Below are 16,300 nucleotides of genomic sequence, written 5' to 3'. Positions count from 1 at the left end.
GCTTAGAGAGGCCCAGTTAACATTCTTTCCATTCCTTCATATTAATTAAAACCACCTTTTCCCTAAGCAGGTCCACTATAAAAAAAAAAATGTAAGTTGGTAAAACCAAACTCAGAGAAGACAGAAACAAAGAAGAAAATAAGCCTGAGACGTGATGTGTCTGGAGTCTTTACTGTCAGCTAGCTCATGGTGGGTAGATACACTAGTGTTAAGTACTGGAGCTTTGCTTTTATTTCCACATTCAGTGTTCAAATTTGTATGTGTATTCCTTTTTTCTAAAACTGACAGAAGCACAGAAGGGAACGTCACACCGTTATTAAAACCAACCAGAATGCTCCATCTGCCATGCCTTTCAGGAATCCAGCCCACTAGGTTTTGATGACTCAACCCCTCAAGATGCAGGAAGAATACCCTCATTTTGCAGACCTGCCAGAGCTCATTCATTAGAGCAAAGATTCTGCACATGGGACTCATCTGCAGGCAATTGTTTATCTATTTACATACTTAAGTAATCTCCCTTGGTAGACAAAGTTTGTCCCGAATTTCTAAATAGCAAGTAAATTCACTGCTTGGCTCTGTGTTCTCTTCTCTATTCTGTCTCCCACTGGCTACTCTGAAGCTTTCCATTCCTCACTCAGCTCATCCCTCCCTCCCTCCCTAATTTAATTCAATTCCTTCTCTTGGTGTCATTTTTCACTTGATGGCCCCAGATTCTCCTCTTCCACTGTGACGTTTATGTAATTTTCCATATTTGAAGAAAAAAATTCATTTCTTCATTTAAAAAAAAACCAACCTTCTCTTTAAAATGGCAACTTGAGCGTGTCTTCATTATCTCTATTTATTTTGAGAGAGGTTTCCTGAATCCCAGGCTGTTTCTGGATTCCCACGTGACCAATGGATGACCTTGGCACCTTCCTGTCCTTCTCCCTCTACCTTCCCTACAGAGTTCCGGGACATGCTAGTTTCTGCCACTCTAGCATTGAACCCAGAACCGTACTCTAGGATAGCCTAACATCTTCCAAGTCGGTATCCTCTATTTAAAAAGCACAGCACAGAACCTCTGACAGGCACTCTGGTGCACGTGATTTTGTCACTGCCCCTTGGCAAGATGAGCTAGTGGGTACACAGAGGAAAAGGATAGGGGATGCAGGCTATCCTGATAAGACCTAATAGGCCAGACAGTTGGGGTAGGAGCCTCACCCTCAACTCCCTAGTCAGAGGTCTAGGGGAGGGGAATAGGCAGAAGAGGGAGGGAGGGTGGGAATGGGAAAATAAGAGGGAGAGGATAACAATTGAGATGTAATGTGAATACATTATAATAAAAATATACATTAAAAATAAAATAAAAAGGACAGCACTAATTGAGAAACCGAGGCACAGACTTGAACCTTCTTATCTGGTCTGGAAAACCATGCTCTTTTTATCCTTTAAAGGTTTCATGGGATCCAAACAATAGTCAGAGGATGAAACCACACAAAAAGCGCCTATTTCTGGGGGTGGGGGGTCGCCGTGGGGCCAAGAGTCCACTTCAGAGGCATCCCCGAAAGCCCTCCTCCCGCGTTCGGGCCGCTCGATCACCCTCCTGTGGCCTTAGGCGAGCGTTGGCAGCTCATCTCCGGTGACTCAGCCGCCTGCCGGCCCAGCGCTGGCTCTAGCTGACGCCCGCGGGGAGGTGACACTCGGCCTGAGGCACCCGCCGGGGTAGCGGTCGCCTTTCACCCGTGCTATACGGCTGCCGAAAACTGGCCCCGCCGGCCGGCGTCCCGCAGAACCGAGGCGCCGCTCAGGTAAAGCAAGTCCCGGGCCTCTTTCCTCCGGGAGCCCGTGGGGCGGCGGGGCGAGGCCGGGCGCGCTCCCGCTCATCGATGGCCTCCCTGGTACCGCGGCCCCGGTGCCCGGAGCAAACTCTAGGCCGTCGCCTCAGGCGCCCCGCAAGTGAGCCGAACCCACGACGCCCTCGCGTGGGGATGCTCGCAGCAGACGCCTCTGCACAAGCCCTTGGGCTGCGGTCCCCTCCAGCCCCACATTCCCCGCGGTCCGTGCCTCAGCCGTCAGCGAGTGGCTGTCGGGTCTCAAGTATCCCCAGTGCTCGCGCTCCATTTACCAGAACCCCGCAAAAGCAGGGGCTAAGTTAACAAGTAGGCTTTAGCCCTGCAGAACTGGGAAGAAACTTAGCTAACGTCGCTTCTTGATACCAGGCACTCTCAGTGTTTGCTCTGCCAGGAGCCAGATTCTTTGCTAACCAGTGACAGAGGAGTAAGATGCAAAGTTATTTCTTGAATTTTAGATGCTCTTTGTCCAGAAAGGAACATCCTTGAGTCCCAGGAGGGCCGACCCTGGTGCAGAGATGGTAGGAGAAAGGAGATTAAACGAAAGGTTGGGTTTTAAACTAATAGTTAAGAAAGGATTTCCTCATTTCTTTTTATCCCTCAGAAATTCTGCATGGGAAGAGACTTCTGGGGATTTTTTCCTTCCCCTTTATAATCAGCACTTATCTCTGATCTCAGACCTTCTCAGAAGTACAAATTCTTTCTGATAAGGATGATCTAACTCATTCTGATACCATATAAAGGGTATTGCAAGCATTTTATTAGCATTTCAGCAAGAGTGAACTATATAATTCATTAGTTTCATAAAGCATCCCTCAGTAACATAGAGGGCTTGTTTCTTGCTTATACATATAGTTACCACATTGCAAACTTCCTACCACATACTACCTTTGGCATGAGAATAAAGCAGAAATCCTTGGTTTCTTGGATTATCCTTTCTTGTGGGAAGCATATACACAGTAAGAAAAATAAAAGAGATAAAGATAAGGTTTGTGTGCTTAGCCAATTAAAATGGCGTATAAAGGAAATCTTCAAGACAAAGCAGCATATTTCAACAAACTTGAGCAAGTGAGGAAGCAAACCATAGGCTGTCAGGGTCCTGAGCTTTCTAGGCACAGAATAGCAAGTCTACAGAGGCCATGTCTTTTGCTATGTTCAAGGGTAAGGAAAGACGTTTGTGTGGCTGGAGTACTGTATATGGCTTTAATATTTTTTGTAGGGCCTAGATAGAATGGTATACCGAGCTATGAAAATATCTCTTAAAGTAATATGGAAGGCCTTTGAAGCATTTTGACAAAAGGAATGAAATGGCAATACAATACAAATATTTAAAAGCATCACTCTGGTTACTGTACGAAAGCATGGATATAATGCAGGAACACTATAAAACAGAATTTCCACTTAGGGAGCTCAAGAAGATTGCAGGGATGGGTGTGCTCATTGGATTAGGACACTAACGCATTTCAATGTCCAAGTTCTGCCAAGCAAGCAGTTAGTTGGAATTCATACGCTACAGAGTTTCAAAGGCAGGCAAAACAGTAGTACATTGTTATGCCAATAGGAAAGAGTGAATACAATCGAACCATCCCTTGTGCTGTACAAAGGAATGCAATGTTTTGAGTCAGGAGAGAAAATATATTTGTAGCACAAGAGAGGTTATCTTTTGCTAAGATCATGGAATGTATATCTCCTGTAATAAAAATGTGTGGCCACAGATGTAGGTAGAGCAAATTCATGGACTCCCTAAATTGCTTCTCTTGACATCTGTACAGGACAGATGTGACCCAAAGAAATTTGTAACAATTTCTCTTTCCTATTTGTTAGAATACTTATTGAAAGAATGCTTTCAGATTCCAAGAATTACTCGAAGGAAAGAACTTTACATTTTGCTTTAGAAAGAAAAGGACAGATTCCTTTTGTTTTGATAATTTCACACACATATATTATGATTATATTCTTACATTTACCCCATTATCATTTTTCCTCCTTCTTCCTTTCTTTCTGGAGTCCACTCAGAGTTTACTTAGGGCTGCTGATATGATGAGCTTTGGTGGAAATGTACTCAAGTATGTGGAGCTTATCCATGGCTACACCACTGAAGAAAACGAAACGACTTCACCCTCCTCTAGCAGCCACCAACTGCCAGTAGCTCATCATTACAGAGTGAGGAACTCACACTGGGCTGCTAAAGCATCAGTCTTCTGGCGGTCTTAAGCTGTGTATGCATGTCTTATCTCTTTCCTATTCTCAGCTTTCCCAGGTTTTGCCCCCTCTTACTTGGTGTTCCCTGGGCCTTGGAATTTATTATATAGATATTCTGTCACTTATTCTCAGGATTTTGACCAGTTAGGAGTCTCTAAATTAACTACCACTACCACCATCACCACCACCACCATCACCACCACCACCACCACCACCACTACCACCACCATCACCACCACCATTACCATCACTTTTCTGGGAATATGAATATAAATATAAGAAGGCAGATTCACCTCATGTCTCTTTACCAAGAACAGTAGTAGGTTACCTCTTAGAGTTCAGTACCCTCCCAATTCATGGACTGGGACTCCAGTCAGAATATGATTTGTTATCTTCAAAACAGTCATTCTCCTGTTGCACTGTTAATAGCACTCAAGTTCCATAGCTTGGTCCACTTTTGATAACTTTTCTTCCTGAGCAGGCCATATAGCACCATTAGTGCCTATGCACCTACGCTGGTAGGGAGTAAGCTTCAAGCTCAACTGGACGTTTAATCAAAATCTGTGATGTGTTCAGCCAGATTATGACAGGCAACCAAGGACTATGGTGAAGGTATTCATTGGGGACTTCTGCGAGCCCTTTGCCAAGCAACTCAGAGATTTATTTTTGTTCAAAACACCATGGTGCCTGGGCACAGCATTATTCACCATACAGAGTACATGTGTTCAAACTCATATTAAAAATTATATATTTTAGATATTTTATAAAGAATAGGTCTCTGTATGGCTTTCTCATACATCTTTAGTTTTTGGTTACTCTTTCCTTCCCTGACCACTTTCTCATTGACTTCCACCATCGCTGTTTAGACCTTTTTATGTCTAGTGTTTCCCCCCTACCCAGATTTCCATATCACATGTGATTTCCTTTTCATTTCCTATGAAGATCCCATCCATTTGATGACTCCTTCCTTGCTAGTTCACCTACACAGATATTCCAATCAAACACTGAAATACAAAATTCATAGCTCGGGTAGATATATGAGAGAGACTATGACCTCTCTCTTTCTTGGCTTGATTACTCAGGCAATATATTTTTTCAGCTCCATTTATTCCTTTGGGGGATGAATGGAATTATATTATCTCTACGTACCACATTTTCAGTATTTGTTAGTTGACAGACATCTAGGTTGATTTCATTCCCTAGGAACTTTGAACAGACCAGCATTTAACATAGATATTATTCTCTAATAGGACATAGAGTCCTGACGTATAGGACAGGGACTGTGTAGCTGGGTTTGAGGAAACTTTAAACTAAGTCTCCTAACAATGCAGTAGTTTACAATCTCACAAACAGTGTACAGAGATACCCCCTTTCCCCACATCCTCATCAGCCTTTGTTCTAATTTTTTCCTTGATAACACCTATTTTGATGGGACAGTAATGGAACATCATTTTAATGTGTGTTTCTCTGATGGCTAATAATGTTGAACATCTTTAAAAGTGTTTATTATATTTTTTTCTTAGGAAAAATCTTGATTTTTAAAGTTCCCCTTCCCCTAGCCTTTATTGGGTTTTCAGGAGTCTAGCACCTTGGTCCATGCCTAGCCTGTGCTCTGCTGCTCACATGCATACCTAACAGTGGTACCATTAGCCTTCTGAATACACAGTTTGATAAAATGAAGAGAACTCTAAGATCTGCTAGGAGATTGAATTATCGAGAGTTGGCCTTGATTTGGAGAAATGTGCTAGCTGAGATTAGTTTCAAACTAGGTTTTAATCTTTTAAAAGTTGAGAAGATAGAGAGGGAATATTTTGAGAACACCTCCTGGATAGTGTGTCAAGATTGAGAAAATGGTTGTAGTAGTAAAAAGTACCTGTTGAAGATTATTTTTTTGTTTATATGAACTATTTGTTGAATTCTTAGAATAGAACAGGATATGGTATAAAGTCTTAGGCAGCAGATATAATAACTAGTATGTAAATGACATGTCAGCCTTCATATTATTCTTCCTAATAGAAAAGGAAGGGCATATGTGAACATGCCAGTGTAATTAACAATGCCACATGACAAGCACTGAGTATTTTGAGTCATAAAACTTAACATGAAAATTATCAGTTTGTGTTAAGAAGCCCAGAGTCCGCATCAGCCTCCAGAATTCATTAGTTTTCTGCATATTGTGTGTTGTGGGGAGGGTTAGAAAAAGGGATTGCATTTGTTGGTGGAGCAGAGTGGGAGTGTATTACAGACCTTCTCTCTAGAGATGTGGATAAATGTTTGCTCTGATTCTGTATCTGTGGTGAGCTTAGTAGCTTTGCTCTTCTCATATCAACTCTGACTCCCTGAAGAGTATGGAGATTATTCTATTGCAGGGGTCTGCAACTGTATCCCATAGACAAATTCCAACCCATTATTCAGGTCTATAAATACAGCTTTATCAGAACCAAACCATATCCATCCGTTTCTTCACTCTTCTTGCATGTGCCACACAATGTAGAACTGAACAGTTCCAGTTGTCTGACCTTTACAAATATTGTTGAACATTTATTCTTTTTGTTATTTAGATAGCTTCGGTATCAATACACTAGCTTACTGAGAATTGGTAACAGCAGCTATCATCATTTTTTGAGTATTTACTAAGAGCATTTTTTTTACTTTATATGCAATCATTTATCTAATCCCCACCAAAAATTATAAGATAGTTTATGTTGTTTCAAAAGTGAATAAAGTAAGGTATGAGGTGAATGTTAGGGGGAACTTTCAGGGGAAATTTTCATGAGGCCTCAAGCCTAGACAAGAGCTACAGACAACTAACAATACTGAGAGTGTGACAAGCGGTCAGTCCCAATACCATATACATACAGGTAACATTACATAGAATGAACACACACACACATATAATATGTATACACAATATATATAAACTATATAGGAGAAATATCTTGGTAAGATAAAAGTTGAAGTTATTTCCCTGCTCTGTATACAAACACATATATACATACATAGAAATATTCATTTGATATTCTTACAACATCAGTGTGACTCACTTTTTATTTGCAATTTATTGGACTCTATAGTTATATTTAATTCATAACTAATTAAACACCTGCCACTATTTTCTTTTCTCTTTTCCTTTTTTTTTTTTTGTCTTTGTATGAGGATTGGATAATTGTTCTCCCCTGAGTATGTGTGGAAAGTGAGTCTTGATGAATTCCTTGACCTCTGTGATCTGCCAGCTTGTCTCATGTTTTCTTTAGCAAAATTTGTTTCATCGCTCAATTTGTCTTCTACTTAGAAGCAAACAGTATGCCTGAAATCAGTATGTCTGTTTCCCACTGTTGCAGGGACTATTGATGCCGACAAAGGTTGTAACTTAATTGTTTTGACATTTTGATCTGAAGAGTGCAGATACAAAAGGGGATTTATCCTGCACAGAAAGAAAACTGCTATCTTCAGCTCCACATGATCTCCCTTAGGACCTTACTTATAAATGTTGTATCACTCTTAAAGAAGTTGGGATTTAATTATAATAGGATTTCATCTCAGTTTTAATTACAAGTTATGATTTGGTAACGATATAGATTTTTAGATCTGGAACAAATCTTAGAGGGGATGTGAATGTTTTAAAAATAGATAATAAAAAAAATCCATACTTGGTGAGGGGCGTGATCCCTTTTCCACCTCTTCCTACTCAGTCTGGAGACATGAGCAAGGCCTTGGGCCTGCCATCACAGTCCCTGGGAGTCCTGTGTGCATCAGTCCTGTTGTAGCTGGCAGGCACTGTTTTTTGGGAGCCCTCCATCACCTCTGTCCCTTAGGATCCTTCTGCCTCTTTTCCCACAGAGATGATTCCTGAACTTTGAGGGGAGAGGCTTCATGAAGACATCTTATTCCAGAGTAAATTCTCAAACATCTCTCACTGTCTGCTTATTGTCCACTGTGGGTCTCTGTGTTAATTCTTGTCTACTGCAAATTAGAGATGATATCATTGTTGAGAGTCAAATAACTCATCCTAATCAGTTCTTTTCTTGAATGCTGAAAGTGACTCGACGTCATTATTGACTGGTGCATTTGTGTGAAAAGGAGCTGCTATTTTCTTTTTTCCCAGTGTCAAAAACAAAATTTAATTGTGACTTTTTGTATCATACTTGTATTGTAATATAGACATTTTTACATGTTTACAATTTGAACTCATCTAAGCTTTTTTTTTTTTTTAATGACAGAAGTCCCTTTGTGTTTGGAACAAAAGAGCTACAAAACATATAAATTAGTGTTTGATTAAAATTGGCCTTGCTGTTATACTTTTTGACATTTTTCTTTCTTACTCACCTTTTTATGTATTGTTAATAATAGTATATGATTGAAGATGGCATTTGGAAAACTCTCTGACATCTGTGTGTGCCGAGTTGGTCAGATATGGCTTTAAATCCTGGCTTTCCATTTCAGTGTTTTATTTTGTGCTTCATGACTTGATTGACATACACTTTAGTCTCTACAACAAGACTTATCTTTTCTACTTTCAGGGTTGCTGTAGAGTAAAACTGGCTTTTAATATATGCAAAGAATTCAGCTCTAATACTTAAAAAAAAACTTTCCTCTTTCCCTGTCCCTTTTAGGTGTCTGTCATTCATTATCATGGAGAAAAACTTGGTGGGTTAGCGTTAAAATCCTTTTTGTTCTCTGTTCTTCTCCAAGCCCTAAGGAATGCTAAGGGGTTGTTCAAGTTCATGAGCACGCTTCATCGTGGATGAAAGATTAGAGAGACTTTGCACGTTGTGTGATAAGTAACCGTAAGGTACTGTTGCATGGCCGTGTTTTAATACTTTGTAGTGGCTGCTCACTGTCTTGCACAACTTCTCACCCACCAAGGGAGGCTCACTATAACATGGCCAGTGTTGTCTACTCCTGATCACTTTCTTTTCAAAATCCGGGCTACACTTCTTTAAAAAAAATAATTTTATGTTTCATTGAAAATAGATTTTTCACATGATATACGCTGATCACTGTTTTCCCTCTCAACTCCTTCCAGATTCTCTCAAATTCTTTTCCTCTCATTAAAAAAGAAATGGGTTGGGGGATAAAAGAAATAAGGCAAAAGAAACACACACACACAAAAAATAGCTAAGGACTACTTTGTATATGATTTCACATTTCTAACTCCAAATAAAATTGTTTTGTTTTTTTACATACTTACATACCGCCCCTTCACCTCTCTCTCTTTAAACGACAGAAACCTACATATCTAGTTAAAATGTGTGTTTGTGTTTGTTTAAGTGCCTCTATCCTCCAGAGATGGTCACACTGCCTCTGACATCCCTCTGCTGTGCCTTGTCTTTCTACACGTCTGCCTGTCTTTACTGGGGCAGTTTTCAATGTACACTCTTCCCAGTTCATGCTGCATGTCTCATTTGCTATGTGGCATGGTGATGTTTAATCCTTCCTATTCATTCATCTCCTACTTAAAGAAGAGGATATTTGTATCATGTAATGCATAATATATGTTAATAGAAAGTGGGAGTTTACTTCACTTGACTGTATTTTAGAGTGGCTGGTAGGCCTATACTCTGACTGGTGATAGGACTACATGTCCACAGTCTTGAGTTCAATCTCATCTGTGAACCAATTACATTCATCAGAAGAACTCACAAGGTCCCAGTGCTAACTAACTCATTGCGATTAGCAGCTGATGGATGCTAAGGAAGGAGTCAGTTTGTTTGAGGGCTGTGGCCTCTCCTAGGTTGCCCGTTATCCTATGGATGGACCTGTGTCCATGCACATACAGGTCTAGCCAGACGCAATCCTTGCAGAAAAGAAAGAACAAGAAGAGACTATGATGTAGGGAGGGTTACTTGGGCAGGGCTCTGAGAGGAGTTGAAAGCAGGAGTGGAGGATAGATACCATCAAGATATTTTATATGACTGTATCCAATTTTCTAGTAATAAATAATAAAGTAAAATTCTAAAAATAATTTATTAAAAAATCTTTATTGTAGTAGTGATATTTTCTATTAAAATGTACAGGTGATGATTGATGATGATGATTACTATTATTATTTTTTCATATTAATATCATAGAGCTAATGAACTACTAATTATTGCTTTCAAAATTAGTTAACATTTCTTTAAGCCATGCTTCCTGGATCTAAACATATGACCAAAATGGCCAACTTTCTGTCTTTCAGGATGGGAGAGGAGTGTGGAGGCTGGTGGGAAGTGGACAAGAGGGACTGGCTAGTTTGGTAAGAAGGCAAGGTTCAGAGGAGTGGGTTGCAAGTTTTTTAGGCAGATTCTTTTGGTCATTGAAAAAAGAAGAAAAAAGGATTATGCAGTAACTTTTCCATGCTGTCATTGTATCTATTCTTTCCCTTTACTTTAACTGGCAAGCCCTGCTTCTCCTCTTATCCCTACCCTCTCCTTGTCTTGTTTGTAACTTTATATGGGGCCATACAATTTCTTCTCACTCTGCAACTTCAGTGTTCTAAAGAGAGGAAAATATAACAAAATAACAACCAGACAAAGCAGAGGAAGCCTATTCCTAGAGGACTGGGTGATTTTAGGAAAATAACCCATGGTGAGATATACTGAGACAAGGGATTTCAGTTGTAGGAAAATGAAAATGAAGACCTTTGGTGTACTTTTCCCAGTTGTCTTCAGTTTGCCTTTGAACAGCAACTGTGGCCCAGAGAAATGCTTACTAGGAATTCTAGTAACCTTCATTGGATTCTTTCTGCCTTTTTAGAGAGTATTAGTCTTGCTGAATGTTTCATCCTTAAATTGAGAACTGGGAATGCTGCTGGGTTTTAGGATCTTCCATGAAGAGTACTGTTGAAAAATTCAAAGATAGCATCTTTACTTGGGGACAGTGTTTGAAATAGTATTCAACTGAAGCTTTACAAAGAATTAGAGTGTCTAGTAACACAGATCTTGTATTTAAAACTACATGAATACTGTAATGTGTACATCTGTAGTTATGAAGTGCTAAGAAAAAAATATCATTTTTTGCAAAGTTGCCTTAACATGTTGATAGGATCCTGACATTAGTGCTAACATTTAATGTGAAACCAGATTTATAGTCTCTCTGACCTTATAAATGTACAGATATATTTTCTTAAAACAAAAAGCCAAATGAAAGTAAAAACAGTCCTCTCTCTCTCCATAAAACTCATAAATTATTTCTACGAAAGAAGAGTTATGACATCAAGAATCTAATATGGAGACCAAAGAACATTGTAGAAATAAGTCAGCACTGGGCCCTAGTGGATGGTGTGCTCCAAATGTATTTCACTCTTTGACTAGAGGCCAGAGACATCAAGCATCAGTTTTAAGTTGGTGTTACTATTTATATACACCGGTATTGCAACATTAAAATGTTTTAATAGAAAGTTCTACGTGACATACATATCCTGATAGAATATTATACCTTTTTAAAGAGTTTTACTTAAAATTGATTTAAGAGAACATTTTATTTGAAAAGAAAACATTGTTTGCTTATAATTACTTTATACTAAACTGCAGTTATTGCTGAACATTCAGAAACCTGTAAGTATACTTAAAAAGAGATTTTCAAAATATGTTTTCATTTGTAAAAGATTTATATCTATTTATTTGTGCATGCATACGTGTGTGTGTGTGTGTGTGTGTGTGTGTGTGTGTGTGTGTGTGTATGGGCACACATAGAGGCTAGAAAAGGGCTATATTTACAGGGCATCGTCAGCCACCCCATCTGGGTGTTGGAAATCTAACTTGGGTTTTCTGCAAGAACAGCAGGTTCTCGTAAGTGCAGAGCCATTTCAACCCAACCAACACTTGTGCTTTAGGAAACAGTGACACCCCACATATTCTGAGCATCTTTTTTATCATTTCATTTTTGCATTTTCTTCTTATAATTTCAAAATTAGACTATTACTTGAAATTTTATCATGTTTAACCATAGTACATAGGTAATATCTTAAACATTTAAAACTTTAATGTCTGATGATGACATCAGTCATTACTGAGCTTGAGTATATTAATCTATTGCTCTCTTTTTATCTATTTAAGATGTTCTCACAAATTTTACATTCTTAAATTAGTGCACGTTTATTTTCCTGGGAATTTCTTCAAATGGGTAAGGTTATTGAAAATATTTTTTTCGGAAAATTAGTATTTCCTCCTTCCTTCCTTCTTTCCCTCCCACTCTCCATCCTGTTCTGCCTTCCTTCTATTCCTCTGTTACATGCTAGCTAATTCATGCAATGTTCTCTCCTTACTCTCTCTACCCCACAAATCTCCTTATTCTATATTGTCCTATGACAGCTTGAACGTAGCTGGAGTAAGTGAAGCTATATGTGTGTAAAGAGGATATGGTTCCTTTTATCAAGTTACCTTAAAACTCAACAGGAGATGCTTGTCCATCTTTAGAGCCATAGATACACATTGAAACAATCTTTGCAAGGATTTAAACAAAAATTTTTGAATGAAGAAATGCTTGTTTACTCTTCAGGTTTTTTCTAATATCACATATTTTTATCATAGTTGTATGCAAAACTAATATTCCATCATTGATGGTAAGGCTCTATGAATTTAATATTGATTTTTATGAATAATTTACTTCATGTTGATCTCATATATATATTCTAAACTACATATTGGATGCCAATCCATATTTGAATTTAAAAATTATTTTCAGTCACTTTATAGTCAAATATAAATACCACTTTGGGCTCTACTATGGAGAGGGAAAGAAAAGGCCCGTAGCCTGGCAGATCTGGACCCAGGCGGTCAGCTCAAACTACTGTACCAACCAAGGACAATCCATTAAGTAAACCTAGAACCCCTATTCAGATCTAGCCAATGGACTGCACATCCACCACAGTTGTGTGGAGAGCAGGGACTGATTCTGACATGAACTCTGGTGCCCCCTATTTGACCACTTCCCCTTAGTGGGGAGGCCTGGTGACACTCAGAGGAAGAGAAAGGAGGCTACCTGGAAGAGACCTGATAGGCTGTGATCTTATAGTGGGGGATGAGGTCCCCTTCTGTCACAGACCTAGGGGAGGGGAAAAGGATGAAAGAGGGAGGGAGGGGGATTGGGAATTTACAAGTGAGGAGATAACAAATGAGATGTAATCTGATTAAGTTACTTAAATAAGAATTTTTAAAGAGAAATAATGAAAAGGCCCTTAGCATCTCTGTGGGGTGTGTGGATTTTCTCCTAGCTTCAGAAGTTCTTACTTATATTTGAAAAATCCTATAAGTGTGGGTGGACTAGATTCCTAATCAAAATATATATTTCCTTGGGATGCATTTTTTCTCAACTTTTAAAAATTTGATATCATTGTATTTTATTTTTGAAATATATGTGGAAAATATCTTACTGAAGTGTTGAAATGATTTCTGGGAAGATATAATATTCAGTAATTAATTAAGGTCTATAATTATTAAAATATTTTATAATAACATTTGAATTTCTATATGATAGTTCTATTATGTACCCTAAATAACTTGGAAGACAACAGTACTGTACAATCTGTCACTTAGGCCCCTGTATGAGTGCCTGTGTGTGAGGAAATAATTGCTCCTTGAGTATCTAAGATGAAAACAATGCATTAGTGTCTGTCATATCTCATTGAATGAATAATTTATGGTAGAATTAATGCATTTTGTATTTTTATGGTTAAATATATTTTTAAAGATTTTCATGTAACAGTGTTTGAAGTTGCATTACATAGTAATTTAATGCCATTGTTTTGTCAGGAATAATAAGAAAATATAAAAAAGGATTGAATTTTGTTTTTCAAATTTTCCTTAAGAATATTTTCTTATATATGATTTCTTGCTGTTATAATGGCTTTTGTCACTTGGTTGTTGAAAAATCCTATAGGACTCAACATAGAGACTCATTGTATTCCTCAGCAAGATGATCCAGCCACCATTTCCAGTAGGAAATCAAGTCAGAATTGGGAACATTTTTCACAAACACACTCATATCAGAAGAAACATATTCATCTCTATTGTAAGTTTGATCAACTTGCAAACCATTTACCAAATGGGACAAATGTATTGATCTTAGACGAGAGTGACAATAATGTGAAAGTTCTTTGAGAAGCACGGTGAAGATGCTAAATTGGTGCAGCAGTAATGGTAGTATTATAGGTATCACAATAACATGGCTTATTCCGAAAAATAAAAGTAGATCTCAATTCAAGACTGTGAAGAAAAAAGTTAGTGAATTACATCTGTTGGCAGAGGGATGTCAGAGTATGTGCACCTGGGATAATTTCTGTCAAAGCACTGTCTTGAATGGAAATAGGAAAAGGTGAAAGGACCCATGTGAATAATTACAAGAGCACAACAAATCTAGCAGAGTTATGCCAGTTTATACTGTAGAATGAAAAGGATCTGGCAAAACTTATGTTTTGTTTGTTTTTAAAAATTGATTTATTGACTTCAAAACAGAGATGCTAGTAGACTTGCTTTCACCAAGAGGCAAATCTGTAATTCTTCTGCTTTATTGTCGATGCTCTGCCGTGTTGTTATAAGCTAGTTATGAGCTGACATGCATCTCTGGGCTTTAATTAGCCATAGAAACATGCAAAATTTCAATGGAACAGTAGTTGCTTAGAGTCTAAAACTTCTGTACAATAAATCAACTGCTTTGGAAGAACTCAACTTAAAGCAAATGACTGTATAGAGGTGAGAACACACAGGTTAGTTGATGGGCCAGAGAGAGGAATGGGAAAGGCAGAATCTGCATCTTACAAATGCTCTCCTAAGGAAATAACAAGCAGGCCTATGTCCAGCTCTTGCTTTCTTTACTCAGTATGCTTTTGACCTGTTGTTCAGAATGCCTCATCTTTTGGAAACTGTACCAATGTGAGAGCATTGAGGGAGAACAATCAAAGAATAATGAGAGATGCCATCTACAGGACAAGGTCATTTGTAGCATCACTTAATGGAAAAACTGGGAGTCAATTTCAATGCCCTTTCTCGAGAAATCCAAGACCCAGATATTCCACTCATGGGTAAATACCTGGAAGATACTCTACCACACAACAAGGACATTTGCTCAACTATGTTCATAGCAGCCTTATTCATAATAGCCAGAATCTGAAAACAACCTAGTTGTTCCTCAGTTGAAGAATGCATAAAAAAAACTGTGGTACAATGACAAAATGCAACACTACTCAGCTATTAAAAACAATGACATTTTGAAATTTGCAGACAAATGGATAGAACTATAAATGATCAATCTGACCGAGAGACTCAAGATCCAGAAAGACATGCATGGTATATACTCACTTTTTAGTGGATATTAGCCCAACATGAATGTCCTCTGAGTCTCCATTCAGTGGAGGCTCAAGACAGATGCTAGAAGTCATTACTGGACTCCAGTTGAAACTGATATGGAAGAATTTGGAGACAGAAGGACACAGAGAGTCCAGGAACAACACAAGAAAACCACCAAGGCTAGCGGATCTAGACTCAGGGTGAGCCTGCACAAACTGTTGCACCAGCTAAGGACAATGCCTGCAGTAAACCTCGATCCCCTGCTCTGATATAGTCAATTGACAGCTCATTCTCTGTGGTTGTGGGAAGAACAGGGACTGCCTCTGACATAAACTCTGGTGTCCCCAATTTGACCACTTCCCTTTGGTGGTGAGGCCCAGTAGAACTCAGAAGAAGGGGAATCAGGCTATCTGGATGAGACCTTTTAATCTGTGATCATATGGTGGGGGAGGAGGTCACTTTCTCTCAGAGGTCTAAGGGAGGGGAATAGGGCAAAGTCAGGGAAAGATACAAGTGAAGGGATAAAAAATCAGGATGTAATCTGAATATTTTTATTAAAAATTAGTGAAAAAATAGATATTAAAGGGTTGGAGAGACAGATCAGTGGTTAAGTGCACCTGCTTTTCTTCAAGACTGTCTACTCTCAGTTCTTAGCACCCACATGGTGGCCACAACCTTTGCAACTACAGTTCAGTGAGTCTGACACCTTTTTTTGACTTCTATGGACATTCCATGTCCATATATATATATATATATATATATATATATATATATATATATATGCACAAGTACAACATTAAAACATGTAAGTTTAAATATTTCTAAAAAAAGAAATAGCTATAAAATTGGAGTTGAAGAAAGTCACTATGTTGAGGTAACTGGGTCACGTTCATTTGTGAAAGTACCACATGCAAATTAAATTATATACTTAATTAAAAGACAGAATTCATTTCAGGAGCCATATCATGTATTCTGAGGTGTAATATTTCTTGGTATTGCTCTTTA

General features: G+C 38.6%; 1 protein-coding gene across 2 annotated transcripts in view; it reads left to right on the top strand.

Annotated features, from left to right (window-relative positions):
- The first annotated feature begins 1,465 nt into the window (after positions 1–1,465).
- Positions 1,466–16,300, top strand: part of NAALADL2 (N-acetylated alpha-linked acidic dipeptidase like 2) — a 1,351,869-nt gene continuing 1,337,034 nt past the window's right edge. For both annotated transcript variants that reach the window (XM_084769006.1, XM_084769005.1), the window contains exon 1: positions 1,466–1,787. The gene's annotated coding sequence lies outside the window, so the exon portion shown is untranslated. The remainder of the gene's footprint in view (positions 1,788–16,300) is intronic.

This window comes from Acomys minous, assembly GCF_964271855.1.
Source record: "Acomys minous genome assembly, chromosome: 19".
Classification (NCBI taxonomy): Eukaryota; Metazoa; Chordata; class Mammalia; order Rodentia; family Muridae; genus Acomys; species Acomys minous.
This window is presented reverse-complemented; position numbering and strand designations above follow the sequence as displayed.